The sequence below is a fragment of the Engystomops pustulosus genome, chromosome 4 (assembly GCF_040894005.1).
Source record: "Engystomops pustulosus chromosome 4, aEngPut4.maternal, whole genome shotgun sequence".
Classification (NCBI taxonomy): Eukaryota; Metazoa; Chordata; class Amphibia; order Anura; family Leptodactylidae; genus Engystomops; species Engystomops pustulosus.
Window position 1 is genome coordinate 111,053,041 of NC_092414.1, and position 26,255 is coordinate 111,079,295.

Consider the following 26,255-nt stretch of genomic DNA (forward strand, 5'->3'; position numbering starts at 1 on the left):
TACTGAAACCAACCGACTACAGCCAAACCATGTGGACATGGTGCAGGACATGTCATGTGGACATGTGACCAGCGGCCATCTTCTGTCCTGTGTCTGCTCCGCACGGAGGAAATCAACAGACTGATTAAAGCCCAGTAACATTTTAATTCTTCATTACAGTGTATGTCAACAACATTTTTCTACTAATTTTTTCTATATGAATTATTCTTTTTCCTGGAATACCCTTTTAACTCTGAGGGACACACAATACAAATATAACCGTGATTTATCTTTATGCTTGCTATGGGATTTTCTGAGTGAAAATCTCATTCTAAGTCACTGGAATGAGAGTACCTGAGACCGTCAGTCACTGGAATGAGAGTACCCGAGACAGACAGTGTTAGTGACTAAGGGCTCTTTGACATTGGTGTTGTGTTTCACATCCGTGGTTCAGTAATTTTCACAGAGCCATTGGTTTCAATTTTCTTACAGAGTCATTGGTTTCAATGGGTGTTTTCATACTGGCTTTTACGTATGGGTGAATTCACATTGACGTGATTTTTCGCTGAACCCATTTTGGGCTATGGACACATATAGATTGATTTTCTCTTCCTGGCTTCAGTGATTTTTCACTGACGCCTTACTGAAACACTGTTTTTAAACACTCATTTCAGTATATTTCTGCTGATCCAATATTGTCATTGAACACAAACAGAACAGGTTCTAAACTGACCACTGATCAATGCAAAAAAAAAGAGAAGAGAAAACCAATCTGTACGTGTCCAAATGGGTTCAGTGAAAAATCACTGATGTGAAAAAAAAACGCCAATGTGAAACCATTACCCAAGGTAAATGCTTGCTTGTGTTTGTTGCTCTAGACTTGTGAAAGGCATTACTAATGAAGAGTAGCTTGTTTGTGTCCCTCCTGGTACAGCTGTAATGAATTGTCATTCACATGGCTATTATTATTATTTTCACTTCTATGCCATAAAAGTATATTAGGTGTTGCTGGGTAGCCTTTCTAAAATAATTTAGCATTATAGTGCTCTACATGTCAGGCTTTATTCTCATAATGCTGAATAATGTATGTTGTTCGCACCTATTCACATAGTGACCTCTGTTTGAACCACTTGTTTCTTCATGCAAGTTTAAAACCTTTTGGTGAACATTAATCTGTTTGTTATCACTTACTTTCCTGCTTGAGAAAATGCCTGCTGCAAATCTAGATACAAGACTTCTGGAATTCCCTCCAGCATTACTGGCAGTAAGTGGAGTTGGGAAATCATTTTTCTCCTGTAACATTACATAATAATTTCTAGAGAAAAAATATTTCCTTGGTGAGATTCTTTTAATTTTTTTCATAGAAATTGTGAAAGAGATATCTACTGTGGTGTAAGTGTTTCTGGGGAAATCCGCAAATGTATTAAACCATAATAGTAAAGATAGTGCTATTAGTGATATTACTATTATAAGGAAATTATTAGTCATACCATTCCCAACATAAGATATGTGAAATGAATGCAACATTTACTGGATTGAAGATTACTGCATTAATAAATACTGGATTTGAAACCAGAATGTGTTCACGGGTCACATCCTAAACACTGTCAACAGGGGTGGTTACCATTCATATATTTCCAAAATTGTAATATTTAAATGACATTTATTAAGAAAAAGAATTGCATAACATTTTACTTTCACCTGATTTGGTAATAGGAACAAACATGCATGTAAGCATTTCAGGGTACATTTTATAGTGTAAACTAAGAACAGACCAAGGAAATTCATAAAAGTTATTAGTTAAAACAACATATAATTTATCTGTAATAAACTGTTCTTGTGATCATTAATAACTTCAGGTGGAATCTAGCTTTTATGCCCTACAAGATGCTGCTTTAGGCCAATCTCCCTTGCCTCCTGCTCATAAGAGCTGATCAGGTGATATTTATCAAACAAAAGCAGGAGGAAGGTATAAACTGCAAAATATTAATTAAATAGCAACACTATTGCATCTTAGAGAATTACAGTTTACTGTAACAGAGACGAAAAATCCTATTTATTCTGTAAAACAAAAAATTAAATAACCTATTTGATGCTTACAAATAACATGAACATGGTAATGGCTGACGAAGTCATATATAAAAGAATGTTTGTTAAATTATATGTTTTTTATATTTGTGGTTTTTTTGTTGATATTACAAAGTTGGAATGTGATGGCATCAGCTTTGTTTTATTCACAAAGTAAGATTTTACATTGGATTTGAGTCTTGAGTAGTTTCTCAGACAATAATAAATTGATGATCAGAGAACATTTCGATTCTTCTGGGATCAGCCCTTTAATATACCTAAATAAGCAAAACTTAATCATGGTAAGCTGGTGCAGGAGAACATACAGAGGTCAATAGATACACAGGCAAATAGCCCATAAATATTGATCTGGCCATATTTATAACAGAGTATACATTTTCTGTGTCAAATGAAAATTAATAGGAGATTTTAATCATAATAATTAAAGACTGTGGAGGTGTTCATGGTGAACATTAATGATTTTTGTACTGATTACCTTGTAATAGAACCTTGAGCAAACAATGATTATATCCTGAAATATTATTGAGGAGTGGAACGATAATAAAACCAAACATCTCTATTCTCATGTCTTATAACACCTGGCGGTAGACTGGGTCCAACTGCTGTAAGTACTAGGAGAAAAGTACTGCTAAGTCACTGCTGTTCAGTGACATATCTTTAAAGGGAACCAGTAGAGACCGTGGTAGCGGTGATATGTGATGCAGTCCAAGACAGTGACACCAAAGTTTAGTCCAAAACAGGTCTCGCCTGCGTTTATTCCAGGAGCAGGTACAAAATAAAACAGCCTTCACATTCAGGCATCAAACATAAACAAAATCCTACCCGTCTGGGTGCTAACTAAACAGAGTTCCTCTAACTCAGCACTAGAACATAAAAGACGTCGCTGCTCCAGGCACAGGATTCAGGGCTGTGTGCTCTCCAGCCTCCTTTCAGAGAGACAACGCTCTCTGCTCTGCTCAGCAGCTTTATGCAGCCTGATTAGGCTGCTCCCACCACCTGTGTCCAAGGTGCTGGACAACACAAACTCAGCACTAAGGCCTTGCATAGTATGAAAACCTAGGGGAAACATACCACCCATCCACAGTTAACCCCTTCAGTGTCTTACAATGTATTTATAAGCCAAGGCACCTAATTTTAACACAAAAAAATGGGAAAACCTATTGACGCGAGTATAAGCCGAGGGTGGGAAATACATTGGTCACATGCCCCCCGGTATATAGCCAGCTCCTGCCCCCTAGTATATACCCAGCCTCTGCCGCATAGTATAAAGCTAGTATCCCCCTGCCTCCAGTATATAGCCAGCAGCCCATGTCCCCAGTATATAACCAGCAGCCCACTAGCATGTAGCCAGCTGCCCCGTAGTATATAGTCAACAGCCCCCTTGTTTATAGCCAGTGTCTGCCCCTTGTACATAGACATTAGGCCCCTTGTATATAGACAGTGCCTGCCCCCCTGTATATAGCCAGCAATCCCCTGCCCCTTGTATATAGCCAGAAACCCCCTTGTATATATCCAGCCAGTTTCCCCTTGTATATATCCAATGCCTGCCTGGCAGTATATAGCCAGTGCCTGCCCCCAGTATATTGTCAGTGCCTGCACCTCTGTCTATAGCCAATGCTTGCCCCCTCCCCCCTGTATATAGCCAGAAGTCCCCTGTCCAGCCTAAAAAAAACTAAAAAGCTCTGTATTCACTTTTCCGATGCCCTCCGCAGGTCCTCTTCTGTTTTCAGCTCCTGCTCCGTCTTTGGCTCCCTGCACATTTTTTGTGCTGAAAAACTTGGCTTATACTCGAGTTCCAGGCTAAGAAAGATCTCAATAAGAGATGTAAATGTAACATCAAATGAGCAATACGATCTAAATAGTAGATAGGTGTGAAAGATGGGTTAAAGTCAGCTGTGGGGTATCTGGTGGATCCTCATATGGGCAAAATGACCTGTATATATAAGGCTTTATATAAAATCATTAGGATGTATATAAGTTAATTCATAAGGGACATCTGTATGTATATTAGGAGGCTGCTGCATGTAAGCTAATAATAACAGGGTTGTGTATATTTACTAGAGGATATTATATATTATTAAGAGGCGAAGTATGTAAAGATTAATGCTGTATGTAATATAATTAATTCTAGTGAACTATATATGTCTCTATATCCTTCATTTATGAAGCAATGTATATATCTCAATCCAGGGGTACTATGTGAGAATTGTATATATTATAAAACACTAGGAGGCCCACACATTATAAGCTTTATATATAGGGACAAAGTGTGGTAAGTTGTATTGTAAGGGGTAAATGTTACTTAGAATATAGCATAGGGTTTGGTTTATGTTGTGATCATTGGCTGGGTGGAGGTTGTCATATATTATGTTATTTAATTACTTTTGGTGTATGTTTCATTATTATTATTACTTCTTGAAAAAAAAATAAGCATGCAAGATGTGAATAGGACTGAACCAGCAGGTGAGTATGTAATAGGGGAAGGATTTGTCATGTTTGGGTTTGTGTTTATGTTATGTATTTTGGGATTATATTGTTATGTTTTATACTTTAATGTACCTCTGGAAATAGATCTGTGCAATAAAACAGGCGTCTGGGTGAATGCCAGATATTATTGTGTAAGTAACCCTTTTACTTTTACCTTTAGTTGTTACTGTTTCTGTCTTTCTTTCTACATGATGATAAAGTTATGGAATTCTTGAAAAAAGCGTGAAAAATATCACAGAAAGGCCTAGAACTGGCAACACATGCTAGTGTATGGCAGATAAAAATGTTAATAGATGTGAAGTAATATACCTAGACCCCATAATTTGTAACACTACAGACACATTAAATGGTATAGAATTAGGGACTACAGAATAAGAGAAAGGATTTGGTATTCAGTTTATAGTCACATTAAGCTGCAGTTCCCAATGTCAGGCTGCAGCTGCACAAGCAAATAAAAAATGTCAAATATGCTGTGTAACGTCTGATACTGTGCTATTATATATATGGATTCACAATGAATTTACATGGATTTATGCAATTACCCTCCGGATGAATGAAACATTAACAAAAATTCCTGCATTAGGCGTTAACATAATTTTAATAATTTTTTTATTAAGGTATTTTTTACATTACTATGACAACTTATGAAAAACAAATAATTTATGCAATTTGCCATAATGGAACTGTTGTCAACAGTTAATAAACCTGTATTTACTTAAAGGGTTAATCTCCTTCTTCTACAGACACTTTGATCAGTACAAATATTATTGCCTCTTTTTTTCACAGATTCTGTAGTAATATTTGCCATGATTACATTAGCTGAGCTAACTGACAAGTCAGATGTGTCCCAATACCCTTTCTCTGCATAAACTGTTTATCTTATTATTTACTGCCAAGGTAAACACTTTGGCACCAATGACGGGGTCTATTTTGGTGCAGTTTTCGGCTTCTTCACAGTGCTAGCTCAGCCTGGTTAATAATTACTACAGAACAGTCCAGCACACACATTGCAGTTTATAACAGAGATTCAATAAATATGTATTAGAGGTGAAAACATTCTGTTTGGCTTTCCAGATCATTTCAATGTTGAGTATTCCTTGTCTATTTCTGTCTTGCCTGGAGACTTCTAACATTTTTTAAATTAAGTTTAAAATAAAATTGATACTTTTAGATAAAAAATATTTGTTTAGATAAAATAAAACTTTTGTAAATGGCACAAATTCCCCCACAGCCTCCCAGTCACAGATTCTACCAAAAGAAAAATCACTAAATTAATAGGATCTTTCTTGGACATATTTAGGCTTTTGTATTCTCCATTATTTTGCTTGGTCTATGTTGACATATAATGAGGTTTTGTTATTTTTTAGGTTAAATGAGTTTATGCTGTGGTTTGTCTCCTACCCTTCGTTTTTTTCTCTTCACCTTTTGTGTTCTCTCTACAGAGTTGAAATAACGGCACACATTTGCTTACTGTCCTGCGCTATCCCCGAAGTGCATTGTCCGACCAGAATGCACATCTGCACAATTCACGAAAATCGTACGCCCGATATCCTGCATCTTTCGCTTCCCCGCTCAGGTCTGCCGGAGTTCACCTTTTTCTTCCTGGTGTATGTAAGTCTATTGTCCTGCGACACAAATTGAATGTTAAATCCTGCACTCAGTCCGAATCAGTTTCATCGTCCCCGATTTCTGTCACATGATGCGGCACATGATGCGGCACTTGCACAACCTTTTGATAATTTTCTTTTATTTTTATGGGAGGCAAAATGGGGATTCATAGAATGGGATAATCATTTTTATATGTTGCCCACCATGTATGAAGAGGTCTTGGTCCATGAGCTATTGTCATGGGTGCCCCCGCGATCCATGTCGCGGATCGCGGGTACACCCGTGCTCCGCAATGTGGTGCCTCTGCTCCCCCGGCCCGGACTTACCTCTCCTGGCTCCTGCTCGGCTCCGGTCCCGACTAGGCTGCGATCCTGCTCTGACTGGGCCGCGCACGCATCCCTGATCACTAGGGCGCACACGCACCGTGTTTCCTGTGTTCCTGTGGTATTCCTGTGTTCCTGTGGTATTCCCATGTTCCTGTGGTATTCACCCAGTGTTTCATAGAACATACACCCATCTCAAAGGAACTGAATCTGTAGAGCAAACTGTCAATCACAGGCTCAAGCGGGGCAGTCAGAAATTTGGTTCACAAGCCCAGAACACTGCAACAAGAACCTTATCAGCGAGATAAATGAACATTCATTTCTTAACCCCTTCCCGACATTTGACGTAATAGTACTGCATCGCGGGAGGTGCGTTCCCGCAAAATGCAGTACTATTACGTCAAGCTTCTGGCGCCGGCTCCTGAACGGAGCCGGAGCTATATATTATAGCTGGCACCCGCCTCAAACACCCGCGATCGGAGATTTCTCCGATCGCGGGTGTTAACCCCTAACACGCCGCGGTCGCGCTGACCGCGGCGTGTTAGAGGCATTTAAAGTTAGATATAGCTGAATCGGACCCCCCCGCGGCGCTTACCGGGGGGGTCCGCTGCTCCGATCGCAGCCCCGGGACTGCCGGTGCCCGGGGCTGCAAGATCTTGATCCGGAAGCCGGGTCCGTGCCTTCTGGCAGGACCCGGCTGTAAGACACTGGGCATGCGCAGCATGCTCAGTGTCTTACATTACACAGTGCAATACATCTGTATTGCACTGTGTAATCTGTAAAATAGCTTGAACAAGTGATCAGAAGATCACTTGTTCAAGCTTAGATGTCAGTAACTGTAAAAAAAGTAAAAATAAATAAATAAAGGTTTTTTACAATAAAAATAAATAATAAAAGAAAGTGAAAGTCCCCCCAAACACCACATTTCCCTTTACACAAGTAATAAAGTATAAAAAACACTAAATCACGAAAAAACCCCACTTATTTGGTATCGCTGCGTCCGTAACAATCTGTACAATAAATCCTAATCATAATTGGACCCGCTCGGTGAACGTTGTAAAAAAAAAAACCAAAAACTTGCCAAAAATTACAACTTTTTATCAAATTGCTTTACAAAAAATGTTCTAAAAAGTGATCCGAAAAAGTTACAAGCACCAAAATGATACCAATAAAAAGAGCAACTTGTCACGCAAAAAATAAGCTTACAACCAGCTCCGTAAACCAAAAAATACTATAATTATGCCGCTATAAAAATGGCAATACTAAAACAAATGCAATTTTTTTCTATTCTAGTTTTCCTTCAATAAAATTGGACAAATAAAAATAAAACTATATAAATGAGGTATCACCGTAATCGTAGTGATCTGTAGATTAAAGATAATATATTATTGTTATGCTACAGTGAACACCCCCCCAAAAAAATGCTAAAAATCCAAAACAAGAATTGATGATTTTATTTTCCTCCACACGTAAAAAGTTAATAAAATTGCTTCAATAAGCTAAAAACCCACTAAAATGAAGTTTTTTTTACAGTGCATCTCGTCTCGCAAAAAATAAGCCCTTATTTTTCTAAATTGCTTAAAAAATAAATAAAGATTGTATAGCCTATTCCCAACGAGCGTTGTTATAGAACGGTGCGGCGAGTAGTGACTTTCCAACACCGGTCAGGGTAAGACGGCGGCTGTTCACTGATCGGGGTAAGACGGCGGCTGTTCCTGACAGCCATCCATCCTGCCCCATGGACCAGAAGGGTTACATCCCCCCCACACACCCCCAGTTTATTATCGCTGCTATTGGCTCATCAATTCAGACGAGCCAATAGCAGCGAATTTACTTATGACGTCAGTAATACCGGTCACTATGTCTGTAGACACGGTGATCGGGGCAGGGTGGCGGCTGTTCCTGACTGCCACCAATTTTGCCTTGCGGTCCAGATGGGTTTTGTTGCCCTCCTCTGTCCATGTTTGCCGCTATTGGCTGGTCGATTTGGTCCAGCCAAAAGCAGCAATATTTGTCACAATGGGCATCGCTAAGGTGAATAAGAGCAACACTTGGCGATAATTTCCCTACGAAAAACGAAGAAAAGCGCTGGTCGTGCACATTGTTCAGATGATGCTGTACAACTCTTACTTGCTGTTCCAATGTGCATGTCCTGCCGTATCATTTCTCCGTTTTCAAGAGGAAGATATTAGGAAACTAATATTGGGACAAGAAGGACGGGGCCCCAGTACCTCTGGTTTAGATGTTTCTGTGTTTTGCCAGGACAGCATTTTCCCGGTGAATTCTGCTGCTTCTAATGATAGGACTCAATAAAGAGTCTGTTCCAAAAGAGGAGTTAGGATGGACACTACATACTACTAAGATACCTGCGACAACTCCAGAGTGACAAAAGTTTAGTTGGTCCCTTGATATGTACTACCTCCTTATACACTAGACATTCACAATTCACGCCCAACCTATTGTGAATTAATTTCGGTAAAATGAATAATTGTAACAACTGTTATGTCCCGTTGCTCCCTATACCCCTCCATTATTTCATAAGGGGCGCCACATAACGGGCACTGAACGTTCCAGAAATAATTGAAATTTCCATCTTGGACTCCATTGCACATCATATTTGGAAACCACCTATATGTTCAAAATGCTCATTTCACCACGTGTATTACACTACACCACATATTACACCTTGCTATATTCCCCAAGGGGTGTACATTCAACAATTAGGGTCACTTTTCGGGTTTTCCTCTGTTTTGGTACCACTACGGCTCTCCAAATGTATCCTGACACATGTGAAGGATTTCTGTCAAATTTGGCCTCTAAAAGACAAACATCCCTCTTTTCCTCTACTGTGCGCCCATAATACATTTTATATGCACATGTGGGGTACTTCTACACTCGGGAGAAATAGTTTTACACCTTTTTTGGGGTTATTTAATATATTATCCCTTGTGGCTTACATAAATTAGGGGTAAAGTGACATTTATAGGAAAATTTTCACCTTTTTAATGATTCGGGCCTAATTGGATCATTAACCTGTAGGGGCAAATACATATATTACACATTGCAAAATTCTCTAAGGGGTGTGCATTCAAAAATTAGGGTCACTTTTCGGATTCTTCTCTGTTTTATACCACTAGGGTTCTCCAAATGCATGTCAAACATTTCTGTCAAATTTGGCTTCTAAAAGGCAAACATTCCCCTTTCCTTTTACTGTGCGCCCATACAACATTTTATATACACATGTGGGGTACTTCTACACTCGAGAGAAATAGGTTTAGACATTTTGGGGGGTTATTACATTTTTTATCCCTTGTGGCTATATAAAATTAGGAGTAAAATGACCTTTATAGGAAAATGTTCACCTTTTATCTATTTAAGTCCTAATTAAATCAAACACCTTTACGGACAAATACACATATTACACCTTGCTAAATTCTCTAAGGGGTGTGCTTTCCAAAATGGTGACACTTGTTGGGGTTCCCCTCTGTTTTGGTACCACTACAGCTCTCTAAATGAGATGCTGACACATGTAAAGGATGTCTGTCAAATTTGGCTTCCAAAAGGCCAATGCCTCTCTTTCCCTTCTGAGCTTCACTGTGTACCCATACAACATTTTATTTGCACGTGTGGGGCAATTTTATACTCGGGAGAAATGCTAGTACACATTTTTTGGGGTTGTTTCATCTTTAATGCCTTATGGGATACAAAAATTAGCCGTAAAAGTGACTTTTTTGGGAAAATCTTCACCTTTTTCCTTTTAGGGACCTAATTGAAGCAAACACCTGTAGGGGAAAATACACATATCACACCTTGCTGAATTCTCCAAAGGGTGCACTTTCCAAAATGGTGACACTTGTTGGGGTTCCCCTCTGTTTTGGTACCACTAGGGCTCTCCAAATGCATCCTGACACATGTAAAGGATGATTGTCAAATCTGGCTTCTAAAAGGCTAAAGCCCCTCTTCCCCTTCTGAGCCCTACTGTGCACCCATACAACACTTTATATGCAAAAGTGGTGCAGTTCTGTGCTTAGGAGAAATAGTTTTACACATTTATGGGATTGTTTCATCTTTTATCCCTTGTGGCTTACAAAAATTTGGGGTAAAAGTGACTTTTTTGAGAAAATTTTCACCTTTTTTCACTTTTGGGGCCTAATTGAATCAAACACCTGTTGGGGAAAATACACAAATTACATGTTGCTAAACTCTCCAAGGGGTGTAGTTTCCAAAATGGTGTCTCATGTTGGGGCTTTTCTCTGTTTTGGTACCATTATGGCTCTCCAAATGCATCCTGTCACATGAAAACTTTTTCAGCCATATTTGCCCTGCAAAAACGAAACAACGCTCTTTCCATTCCAAGTGCCCCCCTGTGTCCGTACAGCAGGGTACAGTGACAAAATGGGTATTCGCATACTCAGGAGGAATTGCCCTCAACATTGTAAAATGCATTTTCCTTTTTAACCCATTGTGAAGGTGCAAATTTTAGTGTTCAATGAATCTATAGTGAGATAAAGTTACATTTCTCTAATTTCACTTTCATTTATCTTTCACCCTCATGAAACGCTCAAAGGGTTAACAAAATTCCCAAAGGTTGTTTTGAATATTTTGAGGGGTGTAGTTTCTAAAATGGTGTAATTTGTGGGGGTTTTCTGTCATGTGGGCCTTATAAAGTCACTTCTAACTAAATTGACCCTCCAAAAGTAGGTTTTGATGATTTTCGTGAAAATCTGAAAAATTGCACCTAAAGTTATAAGCCTCCTAACATCCTAAATAAAGGAAAAGATGTTTGAAAAATGATGCCAAGTTAAAGCAGACATATGGAAAATGTTAGTTATCAGGTTATTTTAGTGATATGACCAACTTTCCAAAAAGTAGAAAATTTTGAATTTGGAAAACATTGTTTTTCTCAAAATTTTTGCCAAATTTCCATTTATTTCATAAATAAATACTAAATATATTGATTAAATTTCTCAACCAGCGTGAAGTACAATGTGTCACAAAAAAACAATCTCAAAATCAACTGGATATGTTAAAGCGTTCCAAAGTTATAACCACTTAAATAGACACATGTCAGATTTTAAAAAATGGGCCGTGTCAGGAAGGTGAAAAGTGGCTTCAGCGTTAAGGGGTTAATTAGATTCTATACGGTAGTTACTGTACATGTAAAAAAAGGAAAATCATATTCAGAATATCATATTCTGCTACTGTATGGATTGTTGCAGAATTGAGGGCAGTTTTTTCAAGTTTGGAGGGTCAGACAAAGAGAGGTAAAATCTACCAAACAATTTAGGAATGCTTATGGGAACATGTGTAATGTGCCTAGTGACTACAAACATTCTATTTCCCCTTATTAATTGTGCATGCAGACCCTTTGTTACTGTGTTGTGACACTAATTGAGCAGAACAAGGCTGTGGCATTGCTGCACGTTTTCCCACAGTGCCATTATACCAGTGTGTGTTCGGCCTAAAGCCAACATACTGAATGTCTGTTTGAATTCTCTCCATTTCCCCAACAAGAAGCTTTTTACTAACAGAGAGCATGTATTATAGACCACACAAATATAATTGTAGAGCCTCTGATCCCATTACCTACCAGTAATAGAATTTAGTGATTACATATTACTAAGCCTGGGTCATGTAAGGCTTGTTATTTGGAATTATTTATGTTTGCGGTTCCTAAAATGTTTCAGACCTGCTCTGTCAACATAACCATCAATCATTTTTCACAAATAATGTGTCCCATCAGACATACTATCTGCACAATGACACTGTACAATTGTGTTAACCGTTTTAGTCAACGCACAGATGCATCTAAGCCACTTCCAGTGTAAAACGATTCAGTAGTTGTAACTTTCTTCTTCACAAAAAGGTGTTATTTTATTTGTGATCAATGAAGTTTTATTCTTTTGATGAAATATTTTGGATAGTGGTGGAGGGTTCTAGCACTTGGGCATTTGAAGTTTTCTTGCTCTGTTGACTGTAGCTTATAAAACCTTCTACAATCTGTCCTGTATGCTGCAGTCAGACTCGCCTTTAGGTTGCCTGCTCATGTGTGCTGTTCTTGGGCCTGAAATAACAAATCAGTGGACAGTTACTGTCCGTTTGTCATACACACGTAATCAGTTAGTGAGCTGTATGTCTGCAAAAACAGTCCGATTTGTCATCCTCATGTCATCAGCTTTTTGTGGATGCACAAAAAAATGGAAGGCTAGTAAATTATGTCACTAGTTTGTCCAGAACCCTTGAAAGGTCACAAGAAAGTGTTACCAAGCAACTGAACTGCAAATATGGATGCCCCATGGATGTGTTATCTGTGTGGCATCCATATTTTTCACAATCCCATAAACTTCTATGGGAACTTTTGAGCCACAAATATGGACAGGTAGAGGACCTGCTATGAGTTTTCTACTGCTTCCACATCGATCTATGAAAAAACATTCTTTTGCACAGGTCCATTGAAATTAATTTGCCAGTGCGCCGCAAAAATAACGGAAACACATGGACCAAAACAATGTTAGTGTGCATGTAACATAGTGTGCATGTTTTAAGCCTAGTTGAGATGCCTCAACCCTGTGTCAATCAATTCACTGATTCCTTATGCCCCATCCACTTATCACACTCATATATAAAGCTCTCCACAGTGTTGCACCACCTGACTTCTCTTATGTTATCTAACACCTTACCTTAAAGCTTTCCAGGCATACTTTTCTGTTTCCCAGCGATGGGTCATTCACCTGGAGTATGCACCAACAGTCACAACCAAAGCCCTGGAGCAAAAAATAAGAGTTCCCTCTAAAATGAAATATCACATGGAAACTGCGTATACTGTACACTGGCTTGTGAGCGGCTCATGAAACAGTATTTGTATGACTAGGTTGTACTAAAACGTGGCTAACCACTTGCTAATAGCGCCCCCTATCATAGTTTTTCAATTGCTGAGGAGGGTATGAGAGCTACTCACCCCGCCCCTCTCCATAGAGATATATAGCGCACGGCACTGTATTCTGGGGAAAGATACGACATGTCCTATCTTTCTCCCGGCTACGGGACGGTACAGTTTGCCCACTGCCGTGTATGGGGGATGTATATACATCGGCCATATATACGTCCCACATATGTTCGTGTGAATGTAGCTTTACCCTGCACCTGGAGAAAGTACCAACCCAAAACCTGGTCAACTAGTCTGAGTTGCACAGACAGGCGTACATGCCCAGTGAGAGCTGATAATGCCAACAGCGCCAGGAGCCAATGAAGATGACTCCCACTTTCTACTATACTGCTACTCAACAGTGAGGCACACTGACTGTAGTACACTCGCAGATCTTCTCTTGTACTTTCAGCTCCATGGAGGAGGATGAGAACAGCCTGTTTGGGGAAGGAGAAACCCCCTGCTGCCTTTGTGGCACAATATGTCATTGCCTGCCATAAACTATTATTATATTATTAAAGTAATATTTAGTAAGTGAACTTACATCTCCTGACAGCTGAACCCAGTGTTAAATTGTAATCCATATAATCCATGAAGATCAAAATCTAAAACAGGAAGCACATGAAAGAAATCCCCAGCTAGCTTTATGGTAAATTGGTTTGAGTTACATATGACAGAAATCCCCAAGCTTTCCTGATTGGGAATATCTGGAATTATATTATCATGTTTGCTCTAGTAAATATATTATTACTTCTATGTTTAATTGTTGAAAGCCAAGGTTCATGGTCAAAAAAATAATGGTACAGATTAACTGTGGATCTAATTTAAAGGATATCTATGCATGTGTAAGCCAACTGTTTTTGTCTGCAGTTATTATTCCTTTGAGAATTGATTACTGTTATGCATCCAATGAAAAGAGGTGTAAATACTTGCTAAATGCTCTCACTATATCCTGGGTTGACCAAGCTCCTAATGGTCAGTTTATAAAGCCCAGAATAGCCCTTAAAAGAAAACATTAAAGTACACATAAGGCATCTATAAATGCTATGTGTCTAGCTTCCACATAAAATAGGTCCTTAATTTTCTTAGTCCTGATTCACACTCAAATATATTTAGCCACTAAAACACTTTTACCTGTCCACTAGTATAGCATTGCAGTCTCAGATGTCCAATAGAAGCTATTGTCGCGCAGACAGTGCATGCACACTTGCACTGCATTACAGAGTCATAAGTGTCAATTGCACAACACCCTTAAAAACACACCCTTTACAGTGTTGTTAAGCATATATTATAAGGAGGGCTGAGGCTTTTAAAAAAACTTTAAAAAATACAAAAATTGAAATAACTATACAGGCGGTCCCCTACTTAAGAACACTCGACTTACATACGACCCCTAGTTACAAACGGACCTCAGGATATTGGTAATTTATTGTACTTTAGTCCTAGGCTACAATAAACAGCTTTAACAGTTATCACAGGTGTCTGTAATGAAGATTTATTGTTAATCCTGATTCTTATAACAATCCAACATTTTTAAAATCCAATTGTCACAGAGACCAAAAAAGTTCTGGCTGGGATTACAATGATAAAATATACAGTTCTGACTTACATACAAATTCAACTTAAGAACAAACCTACAGACCTACAGACTTGTATGTAACCCGGGGACTGCCTGTATAGAAAAAGAAAAAATATATAAAACATTCAGAAAATGTTTAGACCATTAAAATACAAATATAGTTGCCCCATTTGGTAAATGATGCAACAAAAAAATGCCTAAATGGTCCAATAGATACTTTTCCTCCATTTTACCACAAATAAAAATATCTCATCCTGAATAATTAAAACTTTTTTAACAAAGGTAGAAAACAGGCTCCACACATAAACAAAATATAGCATGATAACAAATAGCGCTCTTATACCACTTTATACTTCTGCAGTTTTATATATGTATATTCCTTTATGACCTATGTACAGCTTTGTGTCTTTTTGTGAAAGCACGTGAAAAGGTCTCATTACATTTCTTCTTCGCTTAACATATCCAGAGATTTTGTTCAAGATGACTAGTTTGAAAAATACAACATAATTTTGTGATACTTTGAATCAATGAATCAATGGAGGGATTTATCAAGAGCTGGCTCATTGTGCACCAGCTCCTGATGTTCCCAGTGCTCCCCATGTCAGGCAAAAATACAAAGAGACTTCGTATATATTAATTCTATGTCAGGTCAGGCCAGGAACTGGTGCAGGCTATAGCTAAAGTGCCCACCCTATGCCACTCCCTGTCTATTGGGTGTGGGAAGAGAGTTTAAATTCCAGGATGTGTGTCCCACAATGTGTGGCTCTCTTAGCATGTGAATGGTTATGCTAGCACAACATCCCCCACCATGACCAAGCCTTTATTTCTAGCTGGAAGCAGCCGGGGCCCAGAATTACTGGTGTGGTTGGCTTATGCAGCCTTGGGCACGCTGTGGTCACATGGCATGGTATTGTGGCCAGAGGACAAGCCTACAGGCTGGCAGGTCTCCAGCAGGTTGTGTGTGTACGAATAATGGAGGGAGAGGCTGATGAAATAGGTTTCTCCCTCCCCAGGGGCTGCACGATCTGTCTGGGGAGTCGGGTCCCTGCCTCCTGGCAGGACGCGGATATAATACACTGAGCTAGCGCAGCAGGCTCAGTTTCTTACATTACACAATGCAATACATCTGTATTGCACTGTGTAAGCGGTATAGAGCTTGAACAAGTGACAAACATCCCTCTTTTCCTTTACTGTGCGCCCATAAAGCATTTTATATGCACATGTGGGGTACTTCTACACTCGGGAGAAACAGTTTTACACATTTTTAGGGGTTATTTCATCTTTTATTCCTTGTGGCTTACAAAAATTAGGTGTAAAAGTGACCTTTATAGGGATATTTTCACCCTTTTCATTTTTTAGGATCATTCACCTGCAGGGTCAAATACACATATTTCACATTGATAAATTCTCTAAGGGATGTGCATTCAAAAATTAGGATCACTTTTTGGGTTGTTCTCTGTTTTATACGAATAGGACTCTCCAAATACATGTAAAAAAAATTCTGTCAAATTTGGCTTCTTAAAGGCAACATTTTATATACACATGTGGGGTAATTCTACACTCGGGAGAAATAGGTTTAGGGGTAAATATGACAAATACACATATTACACCTTGCTAAATTCTCCAAGGGGTGTACTTTCCAAAATGGTGTCTCTTGTTGGGACTTTCATCTGTTTTGTACCACTAGGGCTCTCTAAATGCATCCTGACACATGAAAACGTTTTCAGCCATATTTGTCCTCCAAAAACAAAACAACGCTCTTTCCCTTTGAAGTGCGCCCCTGTGCCCATACAGCAGGGTACAGTGACAAAATGGGTATTGACATACTCTAGAGAAATTGCACTAAACATTGTAAAATGCATTTTCCTTTTTAACCCATTGTGAAGGTTCAAATTTTAGTGTTCAATCAATATATTGTAAGAATAAATTACATTTCTGTAATTTCCCTTTCATGTATTTTTCACCCTCATGAAACGCTCATAGGGTTAACAAACTTCCTAAAGGATGTTTTGAATATTTTGAGGGGTACAGTTTCTAAAATGGTGTGATTTGTGGGGGATTTCTGTCATGTAGGCCTTATGAAGTCACTTCAACCAAATTTTCGCCAAATTTCTGTTTTTTTTTACAAATAAATACTAAACATATTGCTTAAATTTCTCAACCAACATGGAGTACAATCTCAAAATCAACTGAATATTTTAAAGCGTTCTAAAGTTATGATCCCTTAAAGTGACATGTCAGATTTCAAAAAACAGGCTGTGTCAGGAAGGTGCAAAATAGCCAAGTCGTTAAGGGGTTAAAGGGACAAAAGTCAATTTAACAAATCTAATTGGCAGCAGAGCTCCAAAGACATAGAACTATCCTAAGGAGCTGAACTAACGACAAATAACCCCCAGTGAGTTTTCAAGGAGGTTAAATTTCCAAAGTTTGCAGCTTTATTTCACCACCCAAAAAGTCAACTACTTACTGCCCTTTGTATCTGTAGATGATAACCTATATTGGATGCAGACCATTAAGAAAGAGTGGACTGCTCATGAGTTGGTAGCACACTGGCTAATACAGACAGTCCCCAGGATACATACAAGATAGGGTTTGTAGGTTTGTTCTTAAGTTGAATTTGTATGCAAGTCGGAGTGGTATACTTTATCATTGTAACCCCAAGCCAAATTTTTTTTGGTCTCTGTGACAATTGGATTTTAAAAATGTTGGATTGTCATTGGAACCAGGATTAGTAATAAAGCTTCATTACAGACAGCTGTCATAACTGTTATAGCTGTTTATTGTAGTCTAAGGATAAAGTACAGGAAATTACCGACATCCAGAGGTCCATTTGTAACTAGGGGTCGTATGTAAGTCAGGTGTTCTTAAGTAGGGGACCGCCTGTAGTGGGAAGACCAGTATGTCAATTTTAGAAACTATATTCTGAACTGTTATTTGCTTCAGTTAAGTGTGTAAATTGCTGAAGTTCATTTCAGGCAAGCAGTCGATTTTCAGCACGATCCACCCAACTCCAGACCAGACCAAATATATTTAAGTGACTTTACTATGACTGTGGGGTATTGTGTCACATGACAGATGCAGATAATTAAGGAACCTTAGACCAGTACGTAAGACGATCACTTGAGTTTATACTACATGGAAGAATATCATTTAAGGAGTTCTTAAAACAACACTGTGAATCACGAGTTATTTAGCACATGCACAGAGGAATCTATATTACATTTTCCCAAGTCTCAAGTTCACATTTTGCTCTTGAGAATGAACTTGAAAAATACAATTCACAATAGTTGACAATGGTTTATTTAACAAAAGAATGTAGTGCCTATAAATGATAATAAAGCACTTACACATTATAGTCTATCTAAAAAATGTTTTATAAAGGTTTGCTAAACAAACATTCTGGACTTGAACATTTGTCTGCTATGGTAGGAAATAAAAAAAATTCTCCTGGTAGTTAAATATTATCAACTATTCTTAGTCTAGCCAGGTATATGAATGTAACCATTTGTTTAAATCAAGTGTGCACAGCCTGTGGCCTGCAAAGCCTTGAGCTGCAGCCCACACAGCTGTCTGGAAGGTAACAATAAGTGCTTTCCATGTGTGGCACGGGTCAAAGGAGCTTTTAGCTCCCCTGCTCTGCTGCTCTCCATCACACAGACCACCAGCATACCACCTGTGTGATTAAGGAGATGTGGCACAGGCACAGTATAATGACAGATCCACCTTGCACCTGGTTTGCTGAGGCCTGTGACCTGGCACCTGACCCAGGGCCAGCAGACGCGTCATCATTCGATGGATGCCCCAGAGCTCTAGAGAAGATAGGTATAAAGAGGAGTAGAGTAAGGTTAGTATTTTTTCCTCAAGTTATGAGGGCCCTGTATCTATTGTGGTGTGGGGACCTGTCCGTATGACTACTGTGGGGAAGCAATATGAATAATGCCTTTTGTTGGAGAGCAATATGAATAAAGGCATCTGTGGGAGCAATATGAATATTATGAAATGTGAGGGCACTATGGCTCTGCTATTGTGGCGGGCATTGTGACTTGGCTACTGTGGTGGGGCAATGTAACTCGGCAACTGTTGGAGCACTGTGACTTTGTTTCACAATATTTGTATTGGGTTTTTCATGAATTTTTAGGAGGGGTACACAAAGAAAAAGGGGGAGAGGAGAGCATATGCAAGCAATGATTACAACATAGCTGGTCCATCGAGACTGCCATTTGAAAACAAAATAACAGCCGGATACATTATAACTAGAGATGAGCGAGTATACTCGTCCGAGCTTGATGCTCGTTCGAGTATTAAGGTACTCGAAACGGCTCGTTGCTCGGACGAGTATTTCCCCGGCTCGAGATCGAGCATTTAATTAAAAAAACACAGTGAAGAACAATGAAGAATAGAATAAAAACAGTGACCACAGGATCATTTAAGTGAAAAACACAGTGAAGAATAGATTACAGATGTTCGGCACATCTGCTTACTTGTCGGAAGATACGCGCGGAACGGCAGCAGGGAGACATCAAGCAGCACGGGGGAGACATCAAGCAGCACGGGGGAGACATCAAGCAGCACGGGGAGACATCAAGCAGCACGGGGAGACATCAAGCAGCACGGGGAGACATCAAGCAGCACGGGGAGACATCAAGCAGCACGGGGAGACATCAAGCAGCACGGGGAGACATCGGGCAGCACGGGGGAGACATCGGGCAGCACGGGGAGACATCGGGCAGCACGGGGGAGACATCGGGCAGCACGGGGGAGACATCGGGCAGCACGGGGAGACATCGGGCAGCACGGGGGAGACATCGGGCAGCACGGGGGAGACATCGGGCAGCACGGGGGAGACATCGGGCAGCACAGGGAGACTTCAGTGGAAGAAGAGGAGCGGATCCCGGGACAGCGTATCACCCCGACAAGTAAGCAGATTTGCTGAACATCTGTAATCTATTCTTCACTGTGTTTTTCACTGCGTTTTTCACTTAAATGATCCTGTGTTCACTGTTTTTATTCTATTCTTCACTGTTCTTCACATCTGATAACTTGTCGGGAGATAATATACGCGCGGAACAGTGAAGAATAGATTGCAGATGTTTGCATACATCTGATCACTTATCAGAAGACATTCTTTTTCAATTAAATAACACATTTTATTCCTGAACCATGGTCCCTTTGAAAAATGCTCGGGTCTCCCATTGACTTCAATGGGGCTCGTTATTCCAGACGAGCACTCGAGCATCTGGAAAAGTTCGTCTCGAATAACGAGCACCCGAGCATTTTAGTGCTCGCTCATCTCTAATTATAACTCTACAAGATAAACTATCACAAGTATAAGACAGGAGGGAAGGGAAAGAAAATGCAGGGGAGAAAGAGGATTAGGGAGGGGGAGATGGGTCCTGTTGAGAATAGGGATATCATCCTTTGGATCAGACTCTTGATTGATATGTAATCCACATCTGCCATGTTTCATTAAATAATGTCATTTTATCCTGTACTGAATAATAAAGCTTATAATTTACCATTATCCACGGCACTGTGACTTTGGCTACTGTGGAAAGCACTTTGACATGGCTACTGTGGGGGGCATTGTGATTTGGCTACTGTAGGGAGCACCATCACTATATTGGCTACTTTGGGGCCCCTGTAACTATATTGCTACTGTGGGGGCACTGTAATTGTATTGGCTACTGTGAGGCCCATGTTACTATCTTGGCTATTGTAGGTGCACTGTATTTATATAGGCTACTGCAAGGCCCTATGAACAGTATCAAGTTTTGTTGCCAAGTTGCTAATTTTTGTGTTGCTAAATCTGCAGAAACACTTCATGGCTGGAAGAAGCTGACAAGGTGGCCAGAAGAAGAAGAACAAGAAAAGGAGAAATTCTCTAATCATCTGTCATAAAATTTACAGTAGGTGCTGGTATTACCCATTAGCTCAAAATACTTCAGTATCTCCCCTGTGCTGTGACTTTCTATCTTCTTTATTTTATCTTCTCTTATGAGAGGGAGCTGCATGGAGACCAGATCTCCAATCCAGCATCAGGCAGTGTGATAAATATGCTGCAATATAGTCCTGTTTCTATGTAGTAATCTTTCTGTTCCTGCATTTATATAGTAATCTTGGTTCTGGTAACATATCTATGCAGAAAGCTTGATTCTGGTAATGCATCTATACAGTAATCTAGGATCTGGTACCGTATCTATGTAGTCATTTTAGTTCTGATGTAGTTTCTGTTTGTAGTAAGATTGGCTCTGGTAACACATAAACGTAGTAAGGTTGATTCTGGTGCTGTATCTAAGTTGTAAGCTTGGTTCTGCATCGATGTGGTAAGATTGGTTTTAGTACTGTCCCCATGTAAAACTTTTATTTATGTTATAGTTTCTATGCAGTGAGTTTGGTTATATTATTGTTTATATGCACCAGGGGCAAATAAAAGGGAAATTTACTAAGAAAATAGTCACTAAGAATTGGGGCAAAAAGGGGGCACTTACAAAGAAATGGGAATTAAACATGAGATTAGATGGATGCAACAAGGAAGAGGGCAGTAACCCAAAAAGGAAGAACTTAACTTAAATGAGGACAAAACCTTAGCCCTCATGCACATAAGTGTGTTTTGAGCCATGAACTAGCCATTTTTTAGCAGCTAGCACACAATCCCATAACTTTCTATGGATTCCACGGTCCGTGCATGAGCTGACTGCCCATTCTACGTTTTCACTCACCAATGACAGGCTGCAAAAAAAGAATAACCTCTGTCTTCTGTAAAGTATAGCACTGCAAAACACTAAAATGAGTGGAAGGGTCGGTAGGGTTCAATGCTTTTTGTATATACAGGCGGTCCTCGGGTTACGTACAAGATAAATTACCAAAATCCAGAGGTCTGTTTGTAACTAGGGGTCATCTGTAAGTCGGGTGTTCTTAAGTAGGGGACTGCCTGTAAGGAGAGTGGAGCCCCGTTAGGAATTTTTGCCAGGGGCCCAGAGGAATCTAGTTATGATACTTGCAATTCATATGTCTTGCTCCTGGGTCCTCTTCTGCTACTCTGTGTACTGACACTGGAATATATGTCAACGTAAAGCCCAGAGCAGGAGTGAACACGGGAGCGGTAAGTACTTGTCGGCTGTACACACAGTTCCCATGTCCTTCCCCCCGCTCTGCTCCGGGTCCTGGTGCTAGCATATATTCACAGCATCAGGAAGCACAACAGAGCGGTCCCTGTATTAAAGATAGTTCATTATGTCAGAAGAAGAAGAAGAGGAGTCAGTAAAAAATGTTTACGGCTGCTCTGCGGTCTCCATGGGTAATATCAGTCTGTTCTGGCATCTCTATAGTTGATATGAGTCTAACCTGCAATCTCCATAGTTGATAGTGTGCTCTGAGGTCTTCACAGTTAATATTAGTCTGATCGATGGTTTCTACATTTAATATCAGTATGCTATGGTTTCTCTATAATTAATATTAGTCTATTCTTGAGTCTCTTTCAGTATTAGTCTAGTATTGGTTCTCCCATATTATACGTTTGCTCCATATACAGTATTTGTCCGCATTGAGGTCTCCAGAATGGTCATCTGCTCTGAGTCTCTTTAGGAATTATCATCTGCTCTGGGGGTTTCCAATGTTATAATTTGCTCTGGGGGTCTCCAGTATTATGAGTCTGCTTTAGAGTTCTCCAGTGTTATCATTTACTCTGGAGGTCTCTGGCATCAGTTGATTGATCTGGTGGTCTTAAGTATTTGCCTGTTCTGAGGGTGTCTTCATTATTATCACCTGCTCTGGGGTCTCTCCATTATTATTGCTGTCTACTCTTGGGGTCTCCACTATTATTAATCTGCTCTGGGGGCCTCCAATATTAGTATGCTCTAGGGTTATCTTTGCCTGTTCTGGGGTTAATATTTCTATTATGGTCTTCTTTGGGGTCTCTAATATTGTTAGTCTGTTCTGGGGTTCTCCTTTTTATTATTATTATTATTATTATTATTATTATTATTATTATTATTATTTGTTAGCTCTGGGGTCTCTATTATTAGTTGTTTGGTTTGGGTGCTCTAGTTATTGCCTAGTCTGGGGTCAGTATAATTATTTATTGCCTTGTCTGGGGTCTGTATTAGTATTGTCTGAATGCAGTGTTTGGTATTTGTGGGTGGCATTTATAATTTCTTGGGTGGCAGTTCCAGGGTGCAAGTTAGTTTGGCCCCTCGAAGTTGAGTGGAAGGACAGTGCAGCCCTCAGAGCAAAAAGTTTGTGAACCCCTGGTTTAAATAAACAAACAAGACTAAAAGTGAAAAAAAATATATTACCACATCTATAAATATTTACCACATCTCATAGTGATTGTTGTGCAATCATGTATCATTGGCAGCATTATCAATCTGCAGTGGACTATGTAATAATCACATGATGAAGTTGACTGTTATACTTGACATCTGATAGAGAAGTCATCCATTATTTTATTTCTTTTCAAATGTTTTAAAAAACATCAATAAGAACCACAGTAAAAGTATATTAAAGGTTTAAAGAAGGCTTTTAGAGGAAATCTACCATCAAAATCCAGCATGATAAGCTAGGAACACTTCAGGCACCGTGACTGTGGTAATCCTTTTAGATTATCTGACTAATGTCTATTATGTGAGGGACAATCATAGCTTCAGGTTCTAAGGGGTACACCATTGTAATTTGAAGAGTTATAATATTTTTTTGAAGAGGTAGGTTTTCAGGTTGCTTTTAACGGAAGAAGAGAGGGTTTTAGGATATTAGATTATGGGATGCTGGCAGAGGTAAATTAAAGAATTACCTCCTTGCTCATACCTTGGAATAGGAATCCATGTAGGAAAGGATTTAATGTACATTATGCCCTAGTAGGCTTTTGGCAGAATTATTAGGACATGAAAAGGCAGCGCAGTGCTGTTATATGAATATGCCTGTGGTTAATGATATGCTGAGTACCCAGTACACAGGCTGCCATGACACCTCCCAACACTATTACAAACTCAGTGCAGTTCCCATCTGTCAATATGAGCTATTCATTTATTAATACATTCGGCTATATCTATGTATGTAGTGGGAAAGACCTCTATTTTTTTATACAGCTACATCAGGTTATAAAAAATCTTGATCCACCTTAACAATATTAACTATATACACTCACCGGCCACTTTATTAGGTACACCTGTCCAACTGCTCGTTAACACTTAATTTCTAATCAGCCAATCACATGACGGCAACTCAGTGCATTTAGGCATGTAGACATGGTCAAGACAATCACCTGCAGTTCAAACCGAGCATCAGTACAGGGAGGAAAGGTGTTTTGAGTGCCTTTGAATGTGGCATGGTTGTTGGTGCCAGAAGGGCTGGTTTGAGTATTTCAGAAACTGCTGATCTACTGGGATTTTCACGCACAACCATCTCTAGGGTTTACAGAGAATGGTCCAAAAAAGAAAAAACATCCAGTGAGCGGCAGTCTGTGGGCGGAAATGCCTTGTTGATGCCAGAGGAAAATGGGCAGACTGGTTCGAGCTGATAGAAAGGCAACAGTGACTCAAATCGCCACCCATTACAACCAAGGTAGGCAGAAGAGCATCTCTGAACGCACAGTACGTTGAACTTTGAGGCAGAAGGGCTACAGCAGCAGAAGACCACACCAGGTGCCACTCCTTTCAGCTAAGAACAGGAAACTGAGGCTACAATTTGCACAAGCTCATTGAAATTGGACAGTAGAAGATTGGAAAAACGTTGCCTGGTCTGATGAGTCTCGATTTCTGCTGCGACATTTGGATGGTAGGGTCAGAATTTGGCGTCAACAACATGAAAGCATGGATCCATTCTGCCTTGTATCAACGGTTCAGGCTGGTGGTGGTGGTGTCATGGTGTGGGGAATATTTTCTTGGCACTCTTTGGGCCCCTTGGTACCAATTGAGCATCGTTGCAACGCCACAGCCTACCTGAGTATTGTTGCTGACCATGTCCATCCCTTTATGACCACAATGTACCAAACATCTGATGGCTACTTTCAGCAGGATAATGCGCCATGTCATAAAGCTGGAATCATCTCAGACTGGTTTCTTGAACATGACAATGAGTTCACTGTACTCAAATGTCCTCCACAGTCACCAGATCTCAATCCAATAGAGCATCTTTGGGATGTGGTGGAACGGGAGATTCGCATCATGGATGTGCAGCCGACAAATCTGCAGCAACTGTGTGATGCCATCATGTCAATATGGACCAAAATCTCTGAGGAATGCTTCCAGCACCTTGTTGAATCTATGCCACGAAGAATTGAGGCAGTTCTGAAGGCAAAAGGGGGTCCAACCCATTAATAGCATGGTGTACCTAATAAAGTGGCCGGTGAGTGTATATTCCACATAATAGAGATAACTAGAGAGCCAGCTAACATTTTGGGAAACAAAACACCAAAAGGTATATATACCTAAGACAGCAAACTCTAAAATGCAACTAGTATACTTGGCTTAGGACGATTAAAACTGGTGACTAGGAAACCACTCTGGAGGTCTACAGTATTATATGTCTACTATGGGATCTCCAGAATTATACATCTGCTTTGACATGTCCAATAGAAATATATTAAAAGACCCCATTCATTTGAATTAAGGACGTTTATAAAATTGTTTATACTTTTTTTTGTTACCATTCCATATTATTAATAGTAATTATTCAAATAGTAATATACAAATGATGCAATATACAAATGGTAATCATATTGTTAATAAAAAATTACATTACTCAGTTAGGAGTTTCCCTTTATTGTTTATTTTCAGAGTCCACCATATAAAGATTTGCAACTTGACACAAATTGCACTCCCATTGCTGTGCCGCACATCTGGAGGTAAACCTGGCAGAGGGAATGGAAAGCATTGTGCTGTAAATAAATTTATTGCACTAAGTATAAACTTTTTCTCTTTGGCATTGTTCTATCTGCATCTGTGAAGGTGTAGAACTTTGTTACTGTCAAGCGAGGATACATCAAGAGGAGCCCTTCTGTAGGTAAGGAGCCATTTACATGTAACATGCATATAAGACTGATTGAATCATCAACTTGTCTGCAGTCCTAATATGTATATGTATATTATCAGCTAGGGATCTCAATGCTGCAATTGCTTCTTGTTAATGTTACTGAATCATGTAGCCACTTGAGAGTAAAAGGTTTCAATATTGTTACCCTTACTGTGAATGGGGTAGAGCTTCTGGCCTAGAGAGCCTTGGACAATGAGCACTTCGATCATTGAATGCAGCACTTATAGGTGCAGGTGAT

At 39.6% G+C, this 26,255-nt stretch overlaps 1 long non-coding RNA gene across 1 annotated transcript; it reads left to right on the top strand.

The window, feature by feature from the left end:
* On the top strand, positions 1–25,989 carry LOC140129072 (uncharacterized). Its single transcript, XR_011855290.1, has 5 exons — positions 1–160; positions 5,997–6,165; positions 20,802–20,895; positions 25,762–25,829; positions 25,933–25,989. It is a non-coding gene; the product is annotated as an uncharacterized lncRNA (long non-coding RNA).
* Positions 25,990–26,255: the final 266 nt, after the last annotated feature.